The following is a 10,000-nucleotide window of genomic DNA, read 5'->3' as shown; positions in this document are numbered from 1 at the left end:
ACAATGAGTGACATAAACAATTTTAATTTTTGCTAATCCTACTTGATTGACAGCTTTGACCATGGTATTCCATGAATCCTTGAACTCTTTTTTTGTCTTTTATTATGTGGATTTTAAATTGCTTGTTTCATCATAAACATTGGGCATCGTCGATCTGAGTGCAGATGGAAAAATCGAAATGTGTGCCCAGGTTCCACTGAGATTTGAACTCGGATCACAGGATTCAAAGTCCAGAGTGCTAACCATTACACAGTCATGGCTGCGGCTTGTTGTGCAGAATAAAGCATATGAAATCGTGAACGATGGCGAAAACAGGCTCCAAAGCAGCAGTGCAAATCTGCAATCATACACAATGGTAAATTGATATCTTATAACCTTTCATTCCACAAATTTACCAACATTTCCACGATATCACAGCTAGGACAGTTTGAAATGTTGATGAAAAGTGGCTAGTAAAAAGATTGCTGTATCTGTTACTTGGAAAAAGTGTGAAAAAAATAAATTGCAAAACTTATACTGTTAGAAAACTGTTCATCCAGTAGTTGATAAAGATTAGCATTGCATGGTAAAAGGTTTCATCTGAGAGATAATTTAAGGTTTGTGCAAATCAAAGTGCATGTCCCAGTCCATTAGCCAGGACAGCGGTCTGTGGCTGCTGGACAAGATCAAGAGAAAAACCTCTTACCTGATGGCACCCACGGTGCTTCTTTTGATTAGCGGCAAGTCGCACATGTAATGTTGCTCCAGAATAGATTATCTAAAGAACAGTCAAAGATAAAGTCAGTTTGGTCCTAGAAACTCGCTCCATCACAGATCACTGTCATGGGGAATAGACTAGTAAACATGCAAATTGAACAACAAAGATAAAAGGTCAAAAAGTTATTGAAACATAGACGTAGTCGGCAGAATTTGAACCTGCGCGGGGAGACCCCAATGGATTTCAGACCACTCGGCCACGACTACTCAGACGTCAAGCTTTTATGAGTTTCACACATGTTTTCTAATAGCACCATGATCAAGCTCAGTGATCAACCCACTGGAAGACATCTCAGAAAATGAAAAGAAAATACAAGGTCTCAGTAAAATGCAAAATCTGATTTAAAGTCATCATCAATGGGAACCATTCACAGTTTAAAGCTTTTCCCTCTTCATAATGTGGATTTGGAGTCAGTCAGCTCCAAAAACATCCTTAAAAATAATCCAAAAATGCTGAGAAGACTGAACATAATCATTTCCAAGTAAAAAAGACTTGATGTTCATTTGATCAGGTTTTGGAGCGTCTATTAACCATCTCAAGTTTCCAAAAATGTCCAGCGGTTAACTGAAATTACCATATCAATCTTCAGCTGTTTTTCACTTTGAACAGCTCCATACCTATAATACAAGTCAAGGGTAAGGTTCGAAAGACCCTATAAAGGGTCCTGATTGACTTTTGCGTGCTACAAAAAAAGCCACAAAACACATTCAAATGACGCCGAAAAGAATTTTTAGAAAAACACCACCAAAAATGTTTATAAGGCACTTTAGGAAATTCTGGAAAAAAACAAGAAAAGATGGCTTAGAGAAAAATCAAAAACACTTCCTGAAGCCATTTTGGCTTCAAATCCTTGTCAGATTCACCCACTTGGAAAGAGTGTTATGTGAATATTGACTCAAGTCACAGAGTATGAGATTGCTTGGTATGACATAGACAATGAGTGACAGACAATTTTAATTTTTGCTAATCCTACTTGATTGACAGCTTTGACCATGGTATTCCATGAATCCTTGAACTCTTTTTTTGTCTTTTATTATGTGTATTTTAAATTGCTTGTTTCATCATAAACATTGGGCATCGTCGATCTGAGTGCAGATGGAAAAATCAAAATGTGTGCTCAGGTTCTACTGAGATTTCAACTCAGATCAATGGATTCAAAGTCCAGAGTGCTAACCATTACACCATGGAACCAACCATGACACATGCTTGGCTGCGGCTTGTTGTGCTGAATAGAGCATATGAAATCGTGAACGATGGCGAAAACAGGCTCCAAAGCTGCAGTGCAAATCTGCAATCATACACAATGGTAAATTGATATCTTATAACCTTTCATTCCACAAATTTACCAACATTTCCACGATATCACAGCTAGGACAGTTTGAAATGTTGATGAAAAGTGGCTAGTAAAAAGATTGCTGTATCTGTTACTTGGAAAAAGTGTGAAAAAAATAAATTGCAAAACTTATACTGTTAGAAAACTGTTCATCCAGTAGTTGATAAAGATTAGCATTGCATGGTAAAAGGCTTCATCTGAGAGATAATTTAAGGTTTGTGCAAATCAAAGTGCATGTCCCAGTCCATTAGCCAGGACAGCGGTCTGTGGCTGCTGGACAAGATCAAGAGAAAAACCTCTTACCTGATGGCACCCACAGTGCTTCTTTTGATTAGCGGCAAGTCGCACATGTAATGTTGCTCCAGAATAGATTATCTAAAGAACAGTCAAAGATAAAGTCAGTTTGGTCCTAGAAACTCGCTCCATCACAGATCACTGTCATGGGGAATAGACTAGTAAACATGCAAATTGAACAACAAAGATAAAAGGTCAAAAAGTTATTGAAACATAGACATAGTCGGCAGGATTTGAACCTGCGCGGGGAGACCCCAATGGATTTCTAGTCCATGGCCTTATCCACTCGGCCACGACTACTCGGACGTCAAGCTGTTATGAGTTTCACACATGTTTTCTAATAGCACCATGATCAAGCTCAGTGATCAACCCTCTGGAAGACATCTCAGAAAATGAAAGGAAAATACAAGGTCTCAGTAAAATGCAAAAATCTGATTTAAAGTCATCATCAATGGGAACCATTCACAGTTTAAAACTTTTCCCTCTTCATAATGTGGATTTGGAGTCAGTCAGCTCCAAAAACATCTTTAAAAATAATCCAAAAATGCTGAGAAGACTGAACATAATCATTTCCAAGTAAAAAAGACTTGATGTTCATTTGATCAGGCTTTGGAGCATCTATTAACCATCTCAAGTTTCCAAAAATGTCCAGCGGTTAACTGAAATTACCATATCAATCAGCTGTTTTTCACTTTGAACAGCTCCATACCTATAATACAAGTCAAGGGTAAGGTTCGAAAGACCCTATAAAGGGTCCCGATTGACTTTTGTGTGCTACAAAAAAAGCCACAAAACACATTCAAAAGACGCCGAAAAGAATTTTTAGAAAAACACCACCAAAAATGTTTATAAGGCACTTTAGGAAATTCTGGAAAACACAAGAAAAGATGGCTTACAGAAAAATCAAAAACACTTCCTGAAGCCATTTTGGCTTCAAATCCTTGTCAAATTCACCCACTTGGAAAGAGTGTTATGTGAATATTGACTCAAGTCACAGAGTATGAGATTGCTTGGTATGACATAGACAATGAGTGACATAGACAATTTTAATTTTTGCTAATCCTACTTGATTGACAGCTTTGACCATGGTATTCCATGAATCCTTGAACTCTTTTTTTGTCTTTTATTATGTGGATTTTAAATTGCTTGTTTCATCATAAACATTGGGCATCGTCGATCTGAGTGCAGATGGAAAAATCGAAATGTGTGCCCAGGTTCCACTGAGATTTGAATTCAGATCACAGGATTCAAAGTCCAGAGTGCTAACCATTACACCATGGAACCAACCATTACACAGTCATGGCTGCGGCTTGTTGTGCTGAATAAAGCATATGAAATTGTGAACGATGGCGAAAACAGGCTCCAAAGCTGCAGTGCAAATCTGCAATCATACACAATGGTAAATTGATATCTTATAACCTTTCATTCCACAAATTTACCAACATTTCCACGATATCACAGCTAGGACAGTTTGAAATGTTGATGAAAAGTGGCTAGTAAAAAGATTGCTGTATCTGTTACTTGGAAAAAGTGTGAAAAAAATAAATTGCAAAACTTATACTGTTAGAAAACTGTTCATCCAGTAGTTGATAAAGATTAGCATTGCATGGTAAAAGGCTTCATCTGAGAGATAATTTAAGGTTTGTGCAAATCAAAGTGCATGTCCCAGTCCATTAGCCAGGACAGCGGTCTGTGGCTGCTGGACAAGATCAAGAGAAAAACCTCTTACCTGATGGCACCCACGGTGCTTCTTTTGATTAGCGGCAAGTCGCACATGTAATGTTGCTCCAGAATAGATTATCTAAAGAACAGTCAAAGATAAAGTCAGTTTGGTCCTAGAAACTAGCTCCATCACATATCACTGTCATGGGGAATAGACTAGTAAACATGCAAATTGAACAACAAAGGTAAAAGGTCAAAAAGTTTATGAAACATAGACGTAGTCGGCAGGATTTGAACCTGCGCGGTGAGACCCCAATGGCTTTCTAGTCCATCGCCTTAACCACTCGGCCACGACTACTCAGACGTCAAGCTGTTATGAGTTTCACACACCTTTTCTAATAGCTCCATGATCAAGCTCAGTGATCAACCCTCTGGAAGACATCTCAGAAAAAGAAAAGAAAATACAAGGTCTCAGTAAAATGCAAAAATCTGATTTAAATTCATCATCCATGGGAACCATTCACAGTTTAAAGCTTTTCCCTCTTCATAATGTGGATTTGGAGTCAGTCAGCTCCAAAAACATCTTTAAAAATAATCCAAAAATGCTGAGAAGACTGAACATAATCATTTCCAAGTAAAAAAGACTTGATGTTCATTTGATCAGGCTTTGGAGCGTCTATTAACCATCTCAAGTTTCCAAAAATGTCCAGCGGTTAACTGAAATTACCATATCAATCTTCAGCTGTTTTTCACTTTGAACAGCTCCATACCTATAATACAAGTCAAGGGTAAGGTTCGAAAGACCCTATAAAGGGTCCTGATTGACTTTTGTGTGCTACAAAAAAAGCCACAAAACACATTCAAAAGACGCCGAAAAGAATTTTTAGAAAAACACCACCAAAAATGTTTATAAGGCACTTTAGGAAATTCTGGAAAACACAAGAAAAGATGGCTTAGAGAAAAATCAAAAACACTTCCTGAAGCCATTTTGGCTTCAAATCCTTGTCAGATTCACCCACTTGGAAAGAGTGTTATGTGAATAATGAGATTGCTTGGTATGACATTGACAATGAGTGACATAAACAATTTTAATTTTGCTAATCCTACTTGATTGACAGCTTTGACCATGGTATTCCATGAATCCTTGAACTCTTTTTTTGTCTTTTATTATGTGGATTTTAAATTGCTTGTTTCATCATAAACATTGGGCATCGTCGATCTGAGTGAAGATGGAAAAATCGAAATGTGTGCCCAGGTTCCACTGAGATTTGAATTCAGATCACATGATTCAAAGTCCAGAGTGCTAACCATTACACAGTCATGGCTGCGGCTTGTTGTGCAGAATAAAGCATATGAAATCGTGAACGATGGCGAAAACAGGCTCCAAAGCTGCAGTGCAAATCTGCAATCATACACAATGGTAAATTGATATCTTATAACCTTTCATTCCACAAATTTACCAACATTTCCACGATATCACAGCTAGGACAGTTTGAAATGTTGATGAAAAGTGGCTAGTAAAAAGATTGCTGTATCTGTTACTTGGAAAAAGTGTGAAAAAAATAAATTGCAAAACTTATACTGTTAGAAAACTGTTCATCCAGTAGTTGATAAAGATTAGCATTGCATGGTAAAAGGCTTCATCTGAGAGATAATTTAAGGTTTGTGCAAATCAAAGTGCATGTCCCAGTCCATTAGCCAGGACAGCGGTCTGTGGCTGCTGGACAAGATCAAGAGAAAAACCTCTTACCTGATGGCACCCACGGTGCTTCTTTTGATTAGCGGCAAGTCGCACATGTAATGTTGCTCCAGAATAGATTATCTAAAGAACAGTCAAAGATAAAGTCAGTTTGGTCCTAGAAACTCGCTCCATCACAGATCACTGTCATGGGGAATAGACTAGTAAACATGCAAATTGAACAACAAAGATAAAAGGTCAAAAAGTTATTAAAACATAGACGTAGAAAGCAGAATTTGAACCTGCGCGGGGAGACCCCAATGGATTTCAGACCACTCGGCCACGACTACTCAGACGTCAAGCTTTTATGAGTTTCACACATGTTTTCTAATAGCACCATGATCAAGCTCAGTGATCAACCCACTGGAAGACATCTCAGAAAATGAAAAGAAAATACAAGGTCTCAGTAAAATGCAAAATCTGATTTAAAGTCATCATCAATGGGAACCATTCACAGTTTAAAGCTTTTCCCTCTTCATAATGTGGATTTGGAGTCAGTCAGCTCCAAAAACATCCTTAAAAATAATCCAAAAATGCTGAGAAGACTGAACATAATCATTTCCAAGTAAAAAAGACTTGATGTTCATTTGATCAGGTTTTGGAGCGTCTATTAACCATCTCAAGTTTCCAAAAATGTCCAGCGGTTAACTGAAATTACCATATCAATCTTCAGCTGTTTTTCACTTTGAACAACTCCATACCTATAATACAAGTCAAGGGTAAGGTTCGAAAGACCCTATAAAGGGTCCTGATTGACTTTTGTGTGCTACAAAAAAAGCCACAAAACACATTCAAATGACGCCGAAAAGAATTTTTAGAAAAACACCACCAAAAATGTTTATAAGGCACTTTTGGAAATTCTGGAAAAAACAAGAAAAGATGGTTTAGAGAAAAATCAAAAACACTTCCTGAAGCCATTTTGGCTTCAAATCCTTGTCAGATTCACCCACTTGGAAAGAGTGTTATGTGAATATTGACTCAAGTCACAGAGTATGAGATTGCTTGGTATGACATAGACAATGAGTGACAGACAATTTTAATTTTTGCTAATCCTACTTGATTGACAGCTTTGACCATGGTATTCCATGAATCCTTGAACTCTTTTTTTGTCTTTTATTATGTGTATTTTAAATTGCTTGTTTCATCATAAACATTGGGCATCGTCGATCTGAGTGCAGATGGAAAAATCAAAATGTGTACTCAGGTTCTACTGAGATTTCAACTCAGATCACTGGATTCAAAGTCCAGAGTGCTAACCATTACACCATGGAACCAACCATGACACATTCTTGGCTGTGGCTTGTTGTGCTGAATAAAGCATATGAAATCGTGAACGATGGCGAAAACAGGCTCCAAAGCTGCAGTGCAAATCTGCAATCATACACAATGGTATATTGATATCTTATAACCTTTCATTCCACAAATTTACCAACATTTCCACGATATCACAGCTAGGACAGTTTGAAATGTTGATGAAAAGTGGCTAGTAAAAAGATTGCTGTATCTGTTACTTGGAAAAAGTGTGAAAAAAATAAATTGCAAAACTTATACTGTTAGAAAACTGTTCATCCAGTAGTTGATTAAGATTAGCATTGCATGGTAAAAGGCTTCATCTGAGAGATAATTTAAGGTTTGTGCAAATCAAAGTGCATGTCCCAGTCCATTAGCCAGGACAGCGGTCTGTGGCTGCTGGACAAGATCAAGAGAAAAACCTCTTACCTGATGGCACCCACGGTGCTTCTTTTGATTAGCGGCAAGTCGCACATGTAATGTTGCTCCAGAATAGATTATCTAAAGAACAGTCAAAGATAAAGTCAGTTTGGTCCTAGAAACTCGCTCCATCACAGATCACTGTCATGGGGAATAGACTAGTAAACATGCAAATTGAACAACAAAGGTAAAAGGTCAAAAAGTTATTGAAACCTAGACGTAGTCGGCAGGATTTGAACCTGCGCGGTGAGACCCCAATGGCTTTCTAGTCCATCGCCTTAACCACTCGGCCACGACTACTCAGACGTCAAGTTGTTATGAGTTTCACACACGTTTTCTAATAGCTCCATGATCAAGCTCAGTGATCAACCCTCTGGAAGACATCTCAGAAAAAGAAAAGAAAATACAAGGTCTCAGTAAAATGCAAAAATCTGATTTAAATTCATCATCCATGGGAACCATTCACAGTTTAAAGCTTTTCCCTCTTCATAATGTGGATTTGGAGTCAGTCAGCTCCAAAAACATCTTTAAAAATAATCCAAAAATGCTGAGAAGACTGAACATAATCATTTCCAAGTAAAAAAGACTTGATGTTCATTTGATCAGGCTTTGGAGCATCTATTAACCATCTCAAGTTTCCAAAAATGTCCAGCGGTTAACTGAAATTACCATATCAATCTTCAGCTGTTTTTCACTTTGAACAGCTCCATACCTATAATACAAGTCAAGGGTAAGGTTCGAAAGACCCTATAAAGGGTCCTGATTGACTTTTGTGTGCTACAAAAAAAGCCACAAAACACATTCAAAAGACGCCGAAAAGAATTTTTAGAAAAACACCACCAAAAATGTTTATAAGGCACTTTAGGAAATTCTGGAAAACACAAGAAAAGATGGCTTAGAGAAAAATCAAAAACACTTCCTGAAGCCATTTTGGCTTCAAATCCTTGTCAGATTCACCCACTTGGAAAGAGTGTTATGTGAAAAATGAGATTGCTTGGTATGACATTGACAATGAGTGACATAAACAATTTTAATTTTTGCTAATCCTACTTGATTGACAGCTTTGACCATGGTATTCCATGAATCCTTGAACTCTTTTTTTGTCTTATATTATGTGGATTTTAAATTGCTTGTTTCATCATAAACATTGGGCATCGTCGATGTGAGTGCAGATGGAAAAATCGAAATGTGTGCCCAGGTTCCACTGAGATTTGAACTCAGATCACAGGATTCAAAGTCCAGAGTGCTAACCATTACACAGTCATGGCTGCGGCTTGTTGTGCAGAATAAAGCATATGAAATCGTGAACGATGGCGAAAACATGCTCCAAAGCTGCAGTGCAAATCTGCAATCATACACAATGGTAAATTGATATCTTATAACCTTTCATTCCACAAATTTACCAACATTTCCACGATATCACAGCTAGGACAGTTTGAAATGTTGATGAAAAGTGGCTAGTAAAAAGATTGCTGTATCTGTTACTTGGAAAAAGTGTGAAAAAAATAAATTGCAAAACTTATACTGTTAGAAAACTGTTCATCCAGTAGTTGATAAAGATTAGCATTGCATGGTAAAAAGCTTCATCTGAGAGATAATTTAAGGTTTGTGCAAATCAAAGTGCATGTCCCAGTCCATTAGCCAGGACAGCGGTCTGTGGCTGCTGGACAAGATCAAGAGAAAAACCTCTTACCTGATGGCACCCACGGTGCTTCTTTTGATTAGCGGCAAGTCGCACATGTAATGTTGCTCCAGAATAGATTATCTAAAGAACAGTCAAAGATAAAGTCAGTTTGGTCCTAGAAACTCGCTCCATCACAGATCACTGTCATGGGGAATAGACTAGTAAACATGCAAATTGAACAACAAAGATAAAAGGTCAAAAAGTTATTGAAACATAGACGTAGTCGGCAGAATTGGAACCTGCGCGGGGAGACCCCAATGGATTTCAGACCACTCGGCCACGACTACTCAGACGTCAAGCTTTTATGAGTTTCACACATGTTTTCTAATAGCACCATGATCAAGCTCAGTGATCAACCCACTGGAAGACATCTCAGAAAATGAAAAGAAAATACAAGGTCTCAGTAAAATGCAAAATCTGATTTAAAGTCATCATCAATGGGAACCATTAACAGTTTAAAGCTTTTCCCTCTTCATAATGTGGATTTGGAGTCAGTCAGCTCCAAAAACATCCTTAAAAATAATCCAAAAATGCTGAGAAGACTGAACATAATCATTTCCAAGTAAAAAAGACTTGATGTTCATTTGATCAGGTTTTGGAGCATCTATTAGCCATCTCAAGTTTCCAAAAATGTCGAGCGGTTAACTGAAATTACCATATCAATCTTCAGCTGTTTTTCACTTTGAACAGCTCCATACCTATAATACAAGTCAAGGGTAAGGTTCGAAAGACCCTATAAAGGGTCCTGATTGACTTTTGTGTGCTACAAAAAAAGCCACAAAACACATTCAAATGACGCCGAAAAGAATTTTTAGAAAAACA

General features: G+C 37.7%; 4 non-coding genes across 4 annotated transcripts; all 4 read right to left on the bottom strand.

Annotated features, from left to right (window-relative positions):
- Window positions 1-2,602: 2,602 nt before the first annotated feature.
- TRNAS-AGA (transfer RNA serine (anticodon AGA)) lies at window positions 2,603-2,684 on the bottom strand. Its single transcript has one exon. It is a non-coding gene; the product is annotated as a tRNA-Ser (tRNA).
- Window positions 2,685-4,322: 1,638 nt separating this feature from the next.
- Window positions 4,323-4,404, bottom strand: TRNAS-AGA (transfer RNA serine (anticodon AGA)). Its single transcript has one exon. It is a non-coding gene; the product is annotated as a tRNA-Ser (tRNA).
- Window positions 4,405-6,986: 2,582 nt separating this feature from the next.
- On the bottom strand, window positions 6,987-7,058 carry TRNAQ-UUG (transfer RNA glutamine (anticodon UUG)). Its single transcript has one exon. It is a non-coding gene; the product is annotated as a tRNA-Gln (tRNA).
- A 654-nt stretch (window positions 7,059-7,712) lies between these two features.
- TRNAS-AGA (transfer RNA serine (anticodon AGA)) lies at window positions 7,713-7,794 on the bottom strand. Its single transcript has one exon. It is a non-coding gene; the product is annotated as a tRNA-Ser (tRNA).
- Window positions 7,795-10,000: the final 2,206 nt, after the last annotated feature.

This window comes from Dendrobates tinctorius, unplaced genomic scaffold (genome assembly GCF_039654945.1).
Source record: "Dendrobates tinctorius isolate UK_male_01 unplaced genomic scaffold, ASM3965494v1 ptg000652l, whole genome shotgun sequence".
Classification (NCBI taxonomy): domain Eukaryota; kingdom Metazoa; phylum Chordata; class Amphibia; order Anura; family Dendrobatidae; genus Dendrobates; species Dendrobates tinctorius.
This window is presented reverse-complemented; position numbering and strand designations above follow the sequence as displayed.